The sequence below is a fragment of the Macrotis lagotis genome, chromosome 4, assembly GCF_037893015.1.
Source record: "Macrotis lagotis isolate mMagLag1 chromosome 4, bilby.v1.9.chrom.fasta, whole genome shotgun sequence".
NCBI lineage: Eukaryota > Metazoa > Chordata > Mammalia > Peramelemorphia > Peramelidae > Macrotis > Macrotis lagotis.
In genome coordinates, this window is record NC_133661.1 from 102,049,492 (window position 1) to 102,067,719 (window position 18,228).

At 34.1% G+C, this 18,228-nt stretch overlaps 1 protein-coding gene, 1 long non-coding RNA gene and 1 pseudogene across 10 annotated transcripts in view; 2 read left to right on the forward strand and 1 right to left on the reverse strand.

The window, feature by feature from the left end:
• VTI1A (vesicle transport through interaction with t-SNAREs 1A) overlaps positions 1–18,228 on the reverse strand; it is a 406,811-nt gene that overhangs the window by 266,045 nt on the left and 122,538 nt on the right. The window lies entirely within an intron of this gene.
• Positions 1–18,228, forward strand: part of LOC141521282 (uncharacterized) — a 143,870-nt gene that overhangs the window by 77,735 nt on the left and 47,907 nt on the right. The window lies entirely within an intron of this gene.
• On the forward strand, positions 1,150–2,650 carry LOC141520456 (AP-1 complex subunit sigma-1A pseudogene; annotated as a pseudogene).

Sequence of the window (18,228 nt, forward strand, 5' to 3'; positions counted from 1 at the left end):
TGTGTAACAAAATGGAGAAAATATTAGTTTCTATGGCCTATGAAGAGATTCTACTAATCAGGGGGTGACTAATTTTCACAGTTCTAGCCAAAAGATTAGGTTAGATGAAAAGTCCCCCATTATAAATCTCATATGAATACACCCATCAAGAAAACAAAAACTTAACATGATAATTTTGAGGAGTGCATGTTTGTGGTATGTAAACATTTGAAGGTCAAAGGTCAGAAGTAGAAGCAACATTTCTTATTTTTTATGGAGTTCAGTTTGTTGAAAATCTCACAAGTATATCTAAAGAGGTAGAAAGGAATTTAAAAAAAAGGAGTAATATCATAACAAAATGCAGGAAGAGTTATCATGCCCAACAGAAAACTGTTGGCAGTATGCAGCATAGATTTTTAGTCTAAGGAAATAGATGGAAGTCTTCATTTTTTTTGATTCTTTTCTAAAATGATTCTAAGATAAAATGTTTTAATATAGTGGTGCCCTCAAAATTATCCTCTTATTACTTAGAAAATGACCCATCTTTACAAATGTTAACACTGTCAAGTAGATGTAATTATCATTCCATTTTACAGAACTGTAAATTGAGAACAAGGAAGATTAAGTGATTTGCTCAGAATCTCATAATTAGCATCTGAAATAGTATTTAAAGTGTTCTTTCTGATTCCAAGTCCAATTCATTATCAAAAGCTTCAAAAATTGTCAGTATTTAATTACAGATGATCATAAAACCTTGCTAATTGAACTTACTGATATTAATAAGTATAAACAAGGAGGAATAGACATTTTCTCTGATCCTTCTACCTCTCAAATCTCTCCCACAAGAAAATATGCACCAAAAATAAAGTAACTCAGTTATCTTCATGAATACCCAGAATCCAAAAGATTAAAAAAACAATCAAAACCATAGGATCATATTTGAACTAAGGACCCCTCCCTCAACCTAATACTAGTAGCAATAACTACTATTACTACTAGTAGCAATAACTACAATAAGATTCAACACATAAGTTTTTAATAAAATCCAACACCATACTTCTATTTCCCTTCCTATTTCAAGTGTTGTAGAGACCTCAGTCCAAGCTGTGGAAGTTTGTTATACAACAACTAGAAGCCTTTGAGGAGTAAAAGTATATTGGAGGCCAAGACATGCAGGTATCACTTCCAAGTACCAAAAGAAAATGGAAGGGCAGAGGGAGTTGAAGAGGATATCGAAAGAGAGAGAGAGAGAGAGAGAGAGTGATGTGCAGGGATTGGAATAAGGTTGTGAAGAGCTCCACAAAGCTAGAAGGAAAGCACTCAACATCCAGCTAGAGCCAATTCCATTCACCCCAAAGTCACTGGGCAGGTGAACTGTAAACAGCCCAGTGGCTTAGAAGTCCAGTCTCCAAGGAAGTGAACAATAATAGAAAATAAAGGGAGAGATAAAAAATGAAATTACCAAAGATCTCAGGAAGAAGACAACTCAAAGCCTTTAATGTAAGCAGATAAATCAACAGGGAAAATACTACCAACAAAAAAGAAATAAAGCCTCCAGATCTAGTAAACAAGTTTAGACATCTACAAATAAATACTGCAAAATAAAGAAAAATGATCCAATATTTGATGAGACAGAGGACCCTGTGGAATGAAAAGAGAACAGTGAACTACAACATGTTGTTTCTGAGTAATTCAAAAGAGAAATGAGAATTATTAGTAGAGAATTTATGGAGCAATAATAATGGGGAGATTAGAAAAAACTGAAATCTATATTAGCAAGTCTCAGTGAAGTCATAAAAGAGAACAATATATTGGGAATGCACATATATGGAAACAAAGGACAATCTGGAAGAAGGGGAGGAAAAACACAGTAACATTAAAAGAAAATATGTTCACTCTGCGAACAAAAAAAAAAACTGATCTCAAAGACAGGATGCATAAAGACAGTCTAAGGAATATAAGTTTCCCAGTGCTGCAACAGAGGCTGCAAGGTGATTTCGTCCATATTGTTTTTCAACCAGCCAGGAAAGTTGTGACTGCAAAAATTGTATTTGGCTATGTCAGACAAGGAGAGGAAAAAAACATAGTTTCAAGAGCTTATGCAGGTTATCGTGGACAGAAAGGCCAAGATATGCAGCTTTCTGAGGTGGAGAGATCTTAAAGTTGTCTCTAAGAGATTTGCCAGTCTTTACTGCAGCTGTGCCTTTGAGGGCCAAAATAATGAGCTTATCACACTGGAACTGATCCACTAAAATGTGGAGCTCCTGGACAAATATTTTGGCAATACATGTGAACTTGACATCAACCTTAACTTTGAGAAGGCTACTTCATCTTGGATGAATTTCTGATGGGTGTTGATGTCCAGGACACCTCAAAGAAAAGCTTGCTAAAGGCCATAGAACAAGTAGATCAACTCCAGGAGGAAGATGAGTAACTTTCCAGTATCCTGGAGGAGATAGACTTGGCACAGCTTCCCACCCCATTGGGAGATATACTGCAGGGTTGCAGTTTGCTTCAAAGTTCACACATGTTCAGATCCCTTTTCCCTGAAGAATACCTATCTTCTGCTGTCTCAGTTTTCTCGTGGAGAAAGCTGTGGACTGGAATCTTTCAAATATTTCTTTTTCCTTTGTCTCCCATCACTTCCTGTTCCTTCATTTTTTCAGTTTGATATTTGAGAAATTGGATGGGTAGAGAATGACTATGATCAAGGTCTGACCATCTATGCCTCTGACTCTCTTCTCTCTTTCTCTCTTTCCCCATCCTGAGAACTGATTTCACCCAAACCTTACACCATTCTTGCATACACTGTAAATATATAAATATGTCAGATTAAAGGGAAATTTCGTTCCCTTCCTTACTCCAATCATCCAGGCCTTCATTCTTTCCTAGGGAAAGAGATCTTTAGTATATTAACAAGGGGATCTCTTTCTTTACATCTCTCACACCTGCTGTCCTCTCAGGGTGGGTTTGAACTATAGGGAAGAACAATGCCAATTTTTAAAATTTTAAGACTTTGAAGGAAGGGATATAGGAAAGCTTGGACATATTGGGAACTCAGTGGAACCCCAAATGCTCTAATTTCAGTGAGAGGCAGAAAAGAAAAATGTCTATCTCTGTTTCCTTTCTTCCTGAAATAAAAGGAATATCATTGTGGGGAAAGGAGGATGTTGAGGGAGAATAATACAGATTTTCCAGGTAATAAAAAACTTGAACACCATAAAACAAGAAATAATACCAGAGAATTTCACAGAACTTTTAGGTATAGAAAATGAAATACCAATTGAAAGAATTCACTCATCAGAAAAACAAAGACAAAATCAAGGCTGCAAACTCCAAAACACAAAGAGATTAAGTTTAGCAATTAAATTTGGAAACAAGAAGTTCTCTAAGTGATTAGAAGAAAGAATTAGGAATATAAAGGAAAAGAAACTTGATAACACAAGACTATTCTGTATTCACCTGAAAACACAGAAGGGAATGGAATAATATGTCTCAAAGAGGAAAGGAGACTCAAGATACAGTCCCGGGTGAACTACTCTGAAAATCTTAATTTAGGCATAAATGAAAGAAGATGGAAATTCAATAATAGAGAGGCATTTGAAACATTTTAGAAAATAAAACAGGAACTGAAGAAATTATTTACTTCTTGAACAACCCAGAAAACAAAAATGCATGAAGAGTAAATATATATGTAGCAGCAAAGGACAGCAATAACAACATAGGACTAGTAGACAGATAGTAAGAGATTTCTTTCTAGGAGACAAATAAAAGTGGAAGTCTGGTGTAGGTTACAGTGAAAAGGCAGGCCTGGAGCATTTTGGACAGAACCTGGTGATGCTCCATATGCTAGTGAAGCAAGGTTTTAATGGGACCACAATTCAACAAGGGAGACTATATGAAAAGGGGATAGGGGAACAAAGAGATATAGAGGAATGTCTGATGTGCCTAGGTCAAAAAAAAAAGGTTAGCAGTGAAGGGAAGGTGACCATCAGGGAAAGATGGTTTCAATAACAAACCTACAAAGGAATGGGTGAAGAGGAAGAGGGAAAAGACTTTAAAAAGAGAGAGAGAAATAAAGGAGGTCTTGCTTTGGTGGTAAGACAGGGTCTGTGAAAGGAGATGGGGTTACATTGCACTGGGTATGGTCTAGGAGCTTTGGTGCTTGAACAATCCATTCATCTAACCGTGAGATGTAGGATTTGGAAATCCAAAGGGAAACTGGTATCTGGGAGAGTGAAATGGCATGTACCCATGGAATAGATTTTGAGGCAACTGGGGGGTAAAAGGTAAGCAGAGGAAGGATATAGATAAGTGCTGCATAATCAGGGAAATGGAAGAGATAGAAAGGGCCATCATGGAGAAGTATCCTCTATGACATCTACAAGAAATTCTGGGATAAAAGGCCAATGGAAAAGAGGAATCTGAAACTAGGGAGAATGGGAGACAAGCTCAACAAAACAGTGGTAGAAACTGCCTAGAAGGAAAGGCCTATAATGGATACCTTGGAAGATTTGATTTCATGAAGAATATAGAGAACAAAGAGAGACTAAATAATTTTAAGTATCATTAACAAAAATAGGAGAATCTGGACTAGACAGAGGATGAATATTGAAGAGAATGAGAGGAATACTTTGAGAAAGGGGGCACAAAAATATAAAGTTAAAAAAACCTAACAACAGGATTTCTTGAAGAGGAAAAGAGGAAGGGGTGCTAATTGAGTAAGAGAAAAAAAAGGGGGGAAGATTTATATAATTAGACAAAACATTGAAAGAACAAGGAACTTATAAAGAAAATCTCAAAAGGAAAAGGAATCCCAAAAGGAAAAATAAGAGGAAAAGAACATTAGTGAATGGAAGATAAACTCTGAGAACAGTTACTTAGGCACATAGAAGGCACATGAGAAGGGATATAGTACTGCATTTATAATAGAAGAGAAAAAAATCAAAACTTAAAGAAAACTCAGTATTAGAGATATATGGAGAAAATATAAATCTGACTCTTGCAACTCTGTGAATGGATTAAACAATCTAATAAAATGAAAAAGAGTGACAAGATTATAAAAATCCTGTAATTTTTTGCTTATAAGAAACGTGAAAAACAAAGAAATGTAAAATAAATTGAAGAGAAAGAAAAAAAGTAAATATAAAGAAGCAGGCTTAGCAACCATGTTATCTGACAAAGCAAAAACAAACATTCAGAAAAATAAAAACTAGGATACTACATTATGCTAAAGGGAAGTATAGACATCAAATCAATATCAGTATTAAATTTACATGCTCTAAATGCCTAAGTATTCAAATTAATAAAGAAAATATAATTTAATAGAAGACATGAACAGAAACACAAAAATGATAGGAGACTTCAATGGCCCTCTCTGTTTTGGATAAATCCAAGAGAAAGCAAAAAACAAAAAGTAAAAGTATGTAACTGAACAAACTGCTTAAGAAACTCAATGTGACAACAAAGAATATACATACATATTTCTCACCTTTACCTGGAACTTTTACACAAATTAATGTTTTACTATGATATAGAGATATTGCAAAACAAAGTAAAAAAAGGACAAAACAGGCAATATATTAATAGGCCATAACACACACACACACACACACACACACACACACACACACACACACAAAATCACACAAGTTCAAGAATCATAAACAAAGGGGCAGCTAGGTGGTGTGATGGATAGAGCACCAGCACTGGAATCAGGAGGACCTGAGTTCAAATTTGACTTCAGACACTTAATAATTAGCTAGCTGTGTGACCTTGGGCAAGTCACTTAACCTCATTACCTTGCAAAAAAACAAACAAAAAAAATTATAAACAAAAGCCACAAACCCAAATAGAAACTTGACAATGCAATCTTAAATAATGAGTGTGTTAAAGAACAAATTGTAGAAACAATAATTATTTAAATGAAAATGATAATGATGAAATGACATACCAAAATGGCTATAATGTATAAAGCAGATTTCTGGGAGAAAATCATATCTCTACGCACGTATATTTACAAAATAGTAAAAGAAGATTAATTGATTGAATATACATTTACATTTTAAAAATTAGAAGGCTAACAAATGAATAACCAAAAATAAAACCAAAAGAGAAAATATAAAAATTAGAAAGGGAATAAATTGGAAACAAAATTTCATAGAAATAATAATTAAAACTAGAAGCTAGTTCTTAGAAAAGACAAATAAAACTGATCAACATATAGCTCATCTGATTTTTTAAAAGAGCAGAAAATCAAATAAGTGAGCAAGATAAAATCAAAACAAAACCAAAATATATGAAAATAACAATCAGAATATTATTATCTACAGTTATATGCTAACATATTTATTTGATATGGTTCTGGAAATGTTAGTAATAACAAAAAACAAGAGAAAGACTTTAAAGTTATGAGGATATGTAAAGAAGAAATAAAGCTAACCTTATTTGCTGATGATATGATGATATAATTGGAAAATCTTAGAGAATGAGCAAAGATATTGAGACAATAATAATTTCAACAAAGTTTCAGTAATAATAAAGAAATCCTAGTGCCAATAACTACAATATATACATATATATATATATATATATATATATATGTATATATGAAAATAATATCTGGGGATGACCTTTCAAAACACTTCTTTAGATTCAATTACAAAGTGTACCTTAAAGAAATGAATGACTCGGATAGAAATAGGAATATATAGTGTTCATGATTAGGTCATGCTAATATAATAAAAATTACAATATACTAAAGAAAATTGTACTTTTAATCTGATATCAAGTTCCAAACAGATACTTAATAGAACTTGATAAAATAATAAGAAAATTCATTTGTAAAAACCATAGACCTCCCTTTTAATGCTAAGGCCTTCCCTCAAAGATTGCTGTTGATTTTTTTCTTCAGTGGTTTAGTCATGTCCAATTCTTTATGAACCTGTGGACCATAGTTAACCAGTAGAGTTTTCTTGGCAAAAAATACTCATTTCCTTCTCTAGTGGATTAAGGCAAACAAAGTGACTTGCCCAGAATCAAATGTCTAATATGTGTCTGAGGCTCAAGTCCTGAGATCCCTATATACTTTGAAACAGACTCCACTATGGAGCTTATATGTCAAGAAAATTATCAATAAAAATATCCCCAGATACACCAAAATATTTATAGCAGCACTTTTTTGTGATAAAAAAAGAATTGGAAACAAATTCCAAGAAGAATAGGTGAATAAATTATGGCACATGAATGTAACAGAGTATTACTATGGCATAAAAAAATATGATGAATATAGAGAAGCCTGGATACATGCACACACATACATACACACACACAATATATACATATATATGTATATATATATACATAGATATATATGAACTGATGCAGAGTTAAGCAAAGCTAAGAAAACAACATACGTGGTAATTATAATGTAAATGTAATTTATACTATACATGAAAAAAATCAAATGTAAATATAACAAAATTGCAAAGATGAAGCAGTACTCAAATGAAGGGAACATGAGCTCATCCCTCCAACTAGCCCCTTGAGGAAGAGAGGTCCACTAGTATTACATATTATATAAGTTTTTAGACTTTTCCAATTTATTGACCAATTTTTCCTCCTCAAAAAAATATACAGCAGAACCACATTATTTGCACATTTTATACTCAGGATAAAAATAAATCACTATTCACTAAAATTATTTGTAAGTCCAAAATTACTATTCAAGACTTTTTCATGGTTATTTGCTGACACGTATAATACAGAAAAATCTGAATCGACTACACATTCCCACCGAGTTTGTACAAGGTGATGCTCTTGGTCTTCTTTTTAATTTTCATACTGTAAGTGAGAATTGTTTTTGCAGTCCATTTTGTGCTGTGCTTTTTTGTGGTGTTTGTGATTTATAGTCCCTAAGCAGAGGGTAAAATTGGTGCCCCTAAGTACAAAAATGTTGTGATAAAAAAAAATTAAAAAAATGTTGTGATATGTTTTATACGTGCTTTAGATAAGCTTCTTTCAGGTATGAATTATAATAGTGTTGGCAATGAATTCAATGTCAATGAATCAACAATATGGTACATTCTGAAAAAAAAAAGGAGAGGAAAATCACATATCTGTACCTGAAATCTCTTTAGAAAATTCTAAAGTAAATGCTGTGACCAGGAGCTTCTGGAAATGGTTCAGTACTTGTTAATTCAGTGTTTATGGTGACTATGGTACATAACTACCGCAAATGACAACAATTGACTGCATTTGTTATATGGGATGGCTGTCTTATGGGGTGAGAGAAGGATATTTTGTATAACTATAATGATGTAAGGAAAAAAATTATTAATAAAAATTTTTAATTTTTAAAAGAGGAAAAACTATGTACTAGTAATGAAAGGCTATACAGCATAGGAGGTAAAGTACTGGACTTGGAGTCAAGAAGACCTGAGTCCAAATTCCGACTCAGAGGTATTAGTCATATGACCTCCTCTAGCCTTAGTTTCATTTGTAAAATGCAGACTACAATACCATAATCACAGGGTTATAGTAAGGATTAAATGAAAGTCAAAGCATATTGTGAACTTGAAAATACTATATGATTGTGAGTTAGCATTTCAAATATACTACTATGCTAAAATTCAGTCTAACATCAACATTTAGCCAATGTGCATTTTCAGATCCTTGGTAATATTTGATGATAAATAATGCACTGATGATAATAGACATGAAAATCATTCAAAGCTAGACAAGTAAATGACTATGGTAAAGTTTAAAAGTTAAGTGCCTTATTTTAATCTAACTTTGCCATGCTATATTTAGCATACAAGGAAAGAAAAGTATATACTATACTTAAGTACCATAAGATCCTAACTGCTTTTTTCTCAAATGGAATTTCAAAACACAGGAGAAAGTACTGCCACTATGCATTGCCTGTCACTTTAAGAGCAAAAACAGGAAAACCTGTACCATTTTTGTACTTTTGTTCACTCTTTTCAACTCCATTCTAAGTTGCCCCCTGGGAGTTAGCCCTCCACCAAAAGTCTCTTTCAGTACATAACTAGCTCTCTCTATTAAGCTTACCCACCCCTGCTCTGCTTTAACACTGGTTTCTTTGTACTTGCCTGGTGAACTGACCAGCTCTACAGTACAATGGCTACAATGACTAAATTGCGCTGCCTGTCACTGCCTTTTGTATCACACCTCTAACAGGTGCCATTACCATGATAGGCAAATTGTAATAATCCTTTCACAGCACCCAGTCTTAATAATGTATTTTTTATTTTACATAATCTGTGTGTGAATACCACAAGGAGCTTGAATGGTTAGTAAATACATGGGCCTGAAAGACAGAACTCCATGGAATGCAGCTAGCCACAAAAGCAGTTAGGACAACAGGAGTGAACATTAGGACATTCCTGAGACAGTGACTATATACATAAATATACTAAAGCCTTTTCCCCTTTCCCCAAACATATACACACCCCAATTTGCTGCTTACAAACACCAAATTTATGACCTAATATTAGAAGACAAAACCCAAGACAGTTCCAAGTTATTATTCCACATTTAAAATAGTTTGGCATTAAAATAAGAAGGGCTATTTAAAAAAGCATTCAAGTCACTACTATTTCTTGTCAGTATCCCTTAAAAGTGAAATAAAGAGGAATAGTCATATGAGGGCAGATAATTGTGAGAAAACTGCCCCCTGAATATGATTTTTAGCTTATTCTTATAGTTTTCTTTTTATTCAGCACATCTAAAGTTCTCACATATCCATGACTGGAGAGACATGAATTCAAGTGAACCCTTCCGTCCATGGCACTACTCAAGTAATAACTGATTCATGAATCATTGCTATTGAAAATACAAGAATGAATTAACAATGTACATGGGGCCTATGTTATTGCAAGGATCTTTAAAAATATAACTAAAATGGCATAGGAAAATATGATCAATGAGGATAACCCCTTTGGTAGCTCTTGACCTATTTTTCATAATAATGCTTACAGCATGATTATGTCTACAAATTTGAATCATTCATTTATCCGTTTATTTAAAAAAAGTATTTAAAAAGAACCAATAAGATTGTGCTAGGTGCTAAGAATTAAAAAAGACCAGAACCAAAAATAGTCTTTGCCCTTAAGGAGTTTATACTGTACCGAAAACAACAACAACTACATTTTAGGTTTTAAAAGCATATCACATACATACATCTCATGAGCTTCACAATATTGTGGGCTAAGTACGACAGCTATCATTATCTTCTTTTTTAGAGAGGAGAAAACTGAGGCTTAGTGAGGTTAAGGATAACGATCATGAAATTCTCAGTCAGCCCTTTCCTTATTTCTCACAAGTCCAGCACTTGTTCAATCATAGATGCTGGGGGATGTGAACATACTAATAAATACAAAACACTATTAACAGACATAAAGTGGAATAATTATCACTCTGTTTTTGTCATGAAGTGGTAAGTGACTGGTAAGGTTTATTAAAAGTATTATTGTGAGGGGCAGCTAAAGTGGTGCAGTGGATAGAGCACCAGCCCTGGAGTCAGGAGGACCTGAGTTCAAATCTGGCCTCAGACACTTTAATGATTACCTAGCTGTGTGGCCTTGGGTTAAGTCACTTGCCTTGCCCCCCCCAAAAAAGTGCTCTTGTGGTATGAAAAATAACCCTGTTATTAAAGACAACAGCATTGTACCTCAATTTCTGTCTTCTATTCCAGGAAAACCTCTACTTGGTCTATCTTTTCTTCTGTCTTTGAGGAAGAACTATATTTCCTCCTTGGCAAGGCTGACTTTTTAATTTACCTCTTTATTTCATTTCCTCCAGAAATTTGCTCAGCAATTATCTCTAATATGTTAACAATTGTCATTAATGACAATAACAGCTAATATTTATATAGTGGCTACCATGTGGGTACTAAATAGGGCAGCTAGATGCAATGGATAGAGCACTAGCCTTGGAGTCAGGAGGATGGGAGTTTAAATCTAGCCTCAGACACTTACTAATTGTATGACCTTGGGAAGGCCACTGAATCCTGATTGCCTCACATCAAGGGTCATCTCTAGTCTTCCCATTTTTTATCTGGCCACTGGATGCAGATGGCTCCAGAAGAGAAAGTGAGGCTGGTAACTTGGCATAGGCCCCCTCACTCAAATCAAATTCATGTGCTTATCATGGCATCACCTCCCTGATGTCATGGTCTTCGACTACCAAGAACATCAAAACATCCTCATTACCACGTGCCAAGAACTGTGAGCAATACTTAACAAATATCTCATTTGATCTTCACAGCATTCTTGTAAAATGCTTTTATTAGCTTTAGTTCACATTCAAGGGGACTGAGGTAAACAGAAGTTAAGAGACTTGCCCAGGGTCATACAGAGAGTAAGCTAGACTTGAACTCAACTTTTTCTGACTGACCAATCTCTCATCTAACTTAATATTTTCTTTTTTCCATTGCCTCCTTATAAATTAAGAGTAACCTATAAACATGGTAAAGTTTTCTGTAAACTTATTCCTCCAAACTTTCCTCTCATCAACAAACTTGCAAAAAGAGAGATCTGCACTGGAACCTCAGTAGAAAAGTGAATAGAGGATTGTACCAGGAGTTATGAAGGCCTAATTTTAAATCTACTTCACACATTTCCTAGTTACAGGACTCTATGTACGTAATGAGTTTTCTTTGCCTTCGTCTCCCTATCTATAAACTGGGGAATATAATATTAATAATATTTATTTAAGAAAGTTATCGTGAGAATCAAATGAGATCAAGTGAGACTGAAGTAGCCAGATGGAGAGGCAGAATAGAAAGCTGGACTGGGAGCCAAGAAGACCTGAGTTCAGGTTGAACTTTAGACACTTCTAGCTAGGCAAGCCCAGGCAAAGCACTGAATCTCTGCTGACTTCTGTTTCCTCAACAGTCAAAGGGAGATAACAATAGTAGCTATCTCTTCGTGTTTTTATGAGGATCAAATGAGGCAACATTTATAAAGTGCTAAGCACAGGGTCCCATAATAGGCACTACATAAATATTATTATTTAGTTAATTTGTTTTGCTGTTATCATTATATATATATATATATATATATATATATATATATATATATGAGACAATATAAACATTCTCTCTACTTATCCCTGTTCAATGATTTTCATAGCCTTTGCAAATTAGCTTCTACCTCCTCCACTTGACTAGAACCATTCTCTCCAATGTCATCAATGATCTCTAAACCGATTGCATCTCTGTCTACTGGACATCTCAACATCTCCATAACTAAAATCGCTACTGCCCACCAAACCAGTTTCCTCTTGCTGACTGACTTGATTATGTTGATGGTACCACCATTCTTCCAGTCACCAAGACTTCGTGTCTTTTACATAAAGAGTCCTGCAGTTCCCCTAGTTTAAGTCTTCTCCATTCTGTAAGGATTCCACCTCAACCATTAAGTCTTATTTCACCTACCCCACACTTTAACCCAATATAATTTGTTCCTCTTCTGAAACTTCAGAGGGCTTTATGTCTCTATGATACACACACACACACACACACACACACACACACAAACATACATACAAACAATACACAATGTTTTTTCTTCTATTTATTTGGGCACTTATTTGACTTATTTCTGATTGAAATTGAAATTGTTTAAAAAATTATTTATTTTCATCCATATAAACATATACATTTTAAAGTTACAAAATTTCCTTCCACCCTCCCTTCCCACCCCCCTCCCCTCAGTGGTGAAGAGTTACCATTGTACATACATATTTTGATAAACATGTTTACAAATTAATAATTTTCAGTATGAGGCATTAGGATTAAGGGAAAGAGATACACACAAGAGATAATTTTTATAAAGTGTTCATCAGATTCTGAAGGGTTGGGTTTTTTGTGTGTATGTGTGTTTTGTTTTGTTTTGTCTTGTTTTTCTTCCTCTGGATAGGGATAATATAGCCAATCAAACACAGTTGACCTAGTTCTCCGGACTACTGAGAGGGAGATTAAATTTCTTTAGGGCCTTCTGCCTCTAGCAGTGTATTACAACAAGTAGACATAAAGAATATTTACTGAATGAATAAAGGAATACATCTTGAATTAGGCACTAAGAAATATTTTAAATATGGCATAAACTTTCAGATTTGAGCAGTTCCAGGGAATAATCCCTTCATCATCAATACATAAATGATGGTTGCCAAGATAGCATGTCAATGAAAATGAGGAACCTTAATGCTGAAAACAAAAAACTAGGATATGATAGTTTATCAGGTGAATTGAAGGCTTATTAAAGAAAAAATAGAGGAAAATTTTGATTAAAAACTACTAATAAATGAAAGTGGATAGAGCACTGGCCCTGAAGTCAGGAAGACCTGAGTTCAAATCCAGTCTCAGACACTTAATAACTGCCAAGCTGTGTGACTTTGGGCAAGCCATTTAACCCTATTGTCTTAAATAAAAAAAAAAAAAACTACTGATAAATAACAACAAAGCTCATAGTATTTCTATGCAATATAAGAACAACTGAAATGATCTCTTTAAGCAATCATTTATTCAACAAACAAAAAAGTTGTTTAGTGCTATAATTATCAATTATTATTCTTTCCAGCATTTCAGTCAGCCAAATCTGGATCCTTTAAGTCTTTACTGCTGGCGTCTAGGTCAGAAATGTTATAGGATCCTTCCATGCTTGAACTAGGCAGTCTCTGAATTCAATTCAGGTATTATGAAGTATCAGTCTTTCTAAGAATTCTTCTTTTTAACAAGAGATAGAGCCCTGAATGAGAGGGAATGGCCTTTGTGTTCCCAATAGCTAATGGGTCACCATAAATTAGGGACATTAAGAGTTATCACTTTTGATTCCTCTTAGGGAGAGGGTTCAGGAATAACTCCAATGTACCCATCTATGGAGGCATAGTACAGGGATGTAATGCAAGAGAATTAGAAGAAGCTAGTCTATATGGACTGTGTATTTTACAAAGCAGAAAGATGCAGAATTTGGTTAAAGATAAAGTACCTTGGAGGCCCGAGGAAAAGTCCTAAGAAGTAGTTGTCCAGACATTTCACATATCCTTTCTCATACTCTCTTTCACTGGACCTTTGCACTATTATCTATCTCCATGACTGGAACCTCACTTTCTTTTTTAATGAAAGAAAGATTTTGTTTATTTTGAATTTTATAATTTTTCCAGCACCCCCCCCAGAAGGCAGTCTGTTAATCTTTATATTGTTTCCATGGTATACAATAATTGAAGTTGAATGTGATGAGAGAGAAATCATATCCTTAAGGAAGAAAAATAAAGTTAAAGAGATAGTAAATTTACATAATAAGATAACTTTTTAAAAAAAATTAAAGGTAATAGTCTTTGGTCTTTGTTCAAACTCCACAATTCTTTCTCCATCACAAATACTCCCAAATTGTGCCTGATAGTTGCACTGATGAAATGAGCAAGTCCATTAAGGTTGATCATCACCCTCATGTTGCTGTTAGGGTATACAATGTTCTGGTTCTGCTCATCTAGCTCAGCATCACTTCATGCAAATCCTAGAACCTCACTTTCTTTCCCGCCTCAACTCTTAGAATCCCCAGGTGTTTTCAAGTCCTAGCTCAGGTGGCTCCTGCTGGATCTTTTCTGGTCCTCCCAGTTATTACGGGTTCTCCTCCCCTGAAATTCCTTTGTATCTGTTCTTCAGTGTACATTTGTATTCCTTCCCCTGGACTCCTCTCCCACCCACCTGTTAGGCACATATTGTAATCTTCTTGAAATTGAGACTATTTCTTCCTTTTGATTTCTGGTGTCCCTAGCACCTTATTTGCACCTCAAAGGCACTTCACAATACATGTTTGTACATTGAATTGAATCTTAAGGAAAAAAAAGTCAGCAATAATTCCTAAAGGAAACAAATCAAATACTAAGATCAACTGTGCATTCTATTCAAATCCTTTCATACATAAGGGTCCAACTATGTGTGAAGCTAAGTTGATTAAAGGAAAGAAAAAATTTTGGAATCTAGACTTTTAACAAAAAAAATTATTTTAGCGAAAGGGGTTAAAGCTAATCAATGGTACCTCAATGCCTCATACATATTGTAAACAAAAGAAAACCTGTATGTCAGATCATTTCTCAGAAATCTAATGCATAAAGAGAACTATACAAGCAATAAAGTTCAAATCAAATGCCATTGAGGGTAAGAAAGGGGCACTATTAGGTTTCTATTAGACACAAAGTGTTGTGAGACTGCATCAAGGAAGTTCTGATCTCCCACTGCAGCATGCTGATAAAGTATAGGAGATACAGAGGCAGGAGAGATTAGCACAGTAGCAGAAGAAAGGAAGTAAAATAGTTTAGTTAAAGTAAATAAAATGTAGTATCACAAAATAAAGCCATGAAAGTAGGTTTAAATTAGATTACGGGGGACTTGATATTAAGGATCAATGCCCCTCAATTAATTTATTGCTGAATCTCTCTCCTTACAATCAAGGCCATCACTACCACTACTACCAATGTAAAATTGTTGTTTCATCTTATTTACATTGGTAACTTTTGCTTTTACAACATCTTCATCTACAAATCTATCCTTGCATCCCCTAGCCAGTGACCTATTTTAATAATAAGAAATAAGAAAGGGAGGGGAAAAACAAATCTGCAAAAACAACCAACCCAACAATATGTTCGAGAGTATACATCACAGGAGATGCATTTTTCTCAACTTTTCTGCATGGCTAATTTTAGTCATGTAAAATTACACAGTGCTCAGAGTTTTGTTTTGATGTTGTTGTCCAGAATACATTATTAGAGCTATTATGAAATCTGTTTGCCTTGTTCTGCTTATTTCATTCTAAATCAATTCATATTACTCTTACCATGTTTCTATGAATTCCTCATAGTCATCATACATTAAGATGTAATAATAGGTCATTAAATTCAGATCACACAGTGTACTGAGCCATTCTTTAATTGTTGGGCATGAACTTAGTACTGTAGTCAGTCTAATCCCTCTAGTTATAATATGAACCACTTCAACACATGCATCTTTTTTTTTTCCAAAACCATATCATATTTGCTTCTATGTAAATTTTATACCCTCTAAATACTGCAAACTCTTTTAGGGTGGAGACTATATCCTGCTTCATCTAAATATTCCTAAAGTCTAGGTTAGAACATATATAATACTAAACTTCGTGGCAGGTATTTAATAAATATAACATTCAATTATTATTGATGTAAACTATTCAAATCACATTACTGGTACCTATCAAGTTCATCTGATGCTTTTCTTGGAAAAGCTATGGAACTGACAACATCAGAATGCAGGAATTAGAATGCTGGGCTAGAAATATGATAGTACCTATCAAGTTCATCTGATGCTTTTCTTGGAAAAGCTATGGAGCTGACAACATCAGAATGCAGGAATTAGAATGCTGGGCTAGAAATATGATAGTACTAGGGTGCGACATGGATGGTACAATAGAAAAAAGGACTAAATTCAAAGTCAGATCACTTGGGTTCAAATTCCAGACCTATCATTTATTATCTGTTTGACTCTGAGCAAATCATTTAAATTCTATAAGCTTTATGATGATCCCCATCAGTAAAATGATGGTGTTGAACTAGATAATCTCTAAAATTTCTTTCAGTATTAAATCTTATAAGGAAAAATGAAGCTAATTTTCCAAATCTGACTCTCAAGTCTGCTGCTGATTAAAATACACCATATATCCTTTCTTTTGAAACCTAGGTAATGTCGTCTCTAAAATGAAAAGAAAAATGTTTACTATCAACCTGCATAATGGAGTAATGGATAGAACAGATCATCTGGAGTCAGGAACACACTTGCATTTAAAATCCCACCCTAAAACCCAACTGATTATATGAAACTGGGCCAGACATTTAATAGCTCTGTGCCTTACTTCCCAATATTTGTAAAATAAGGGAAAAGGGAGCTAAAATGAATGATCTTGAAGGTTCTCTAGAATGAAATCTATGATTCTAAGGATGGTAGGTCACAGTCTGAAGAATAAACTAACATTCACAATAAGCATCTATCATGTAATTATGAAAATTTGCAAAGAGGCATCTGTACATAAAGCCTTCTTACAGAACAAAAGAATTCTAGCAGAAGCCAATCATTGAGACTCAGTTTTATGGTAGCATGAAGTTTGACAAGCTTTTCTTATCATCTAAAATTTGGGAAATGAAAAAGCAGAAATCCCTCAAATTCAGTTACAGAACAACAGAGAAAAAATAAGGATTCAAAGCAAGACAGTATTTTCAAAGCTCAAGGTTGGTCCTAGAACCATTAGGATAGATTGTCTCTCAACACTCAATACCAATAAAAGGACAAAGGGCAGTGGAAATCTTTAAAGTAATATAGCTACAAAACTTTTCAAGCAAGGGCAAAAAATATTGGATTTAGAAATTTAGAGCTTTTTTCCAGGTGTGCATTTGTGAAATTTGGGACATAAATAAGTCTTGATAGTGGCCAAATGTGCACAATAATAAATAGGGGAAAAAATTAAACACTATATTGGATTGAGTATTAAACATTTAAGTTTCTCCATAAATACTGTATTATCAGTAATGATCATTTCAAAAGATGATGTCATCATAGGAGGAGAAATAGTTTCTTCCCACGTGACTGATCTAATACCTAGATGGATTAAAGTAAAAATATTTTTCCTGAAGTCATTCAAGGACTTGTTCCCTTAATAATTTTTTCAGTTATTTAGGTGTTCTCATTATTGATGTAACATTTTTCTTAAGTCGCTGAATATTTTAAATGTTTGTCAGAACACATGTAATGTCTTGCTGCATTTTATTTATTTAATAATACCATTATGATTTCTCACATGGCAAATTTGTGATTTTATTTTAACATGAACATATATTTATTAGGTACCTACTGCGTAAAGGGGATACAAACAGGTATAAAAAGCAAACCATGCCCACATGGGCTTTACAATCTGTTTACAATAGAACATAAAAAAAAGTCAATTACAATTGTAAGTATAGCTTATGCTAAATGCCAAATGAATGGCATGTTAGTAAAAGTCTTAGAATTTCAATGCAACATATTGCCTCTCTTATATCACTGATGGGAAAAATTTCCAGATAACTAAAGCTTACTTCTTCAAGGAGCATTACTTTTAAAAAAAAAATTCAGTATTTGGAATTGAAATTTTTCTAAAAAGAGACAATTAATAGGAGAGAAAGTCACAGCTTCCAGACAGGTGTCATGTGAACATAATAAGA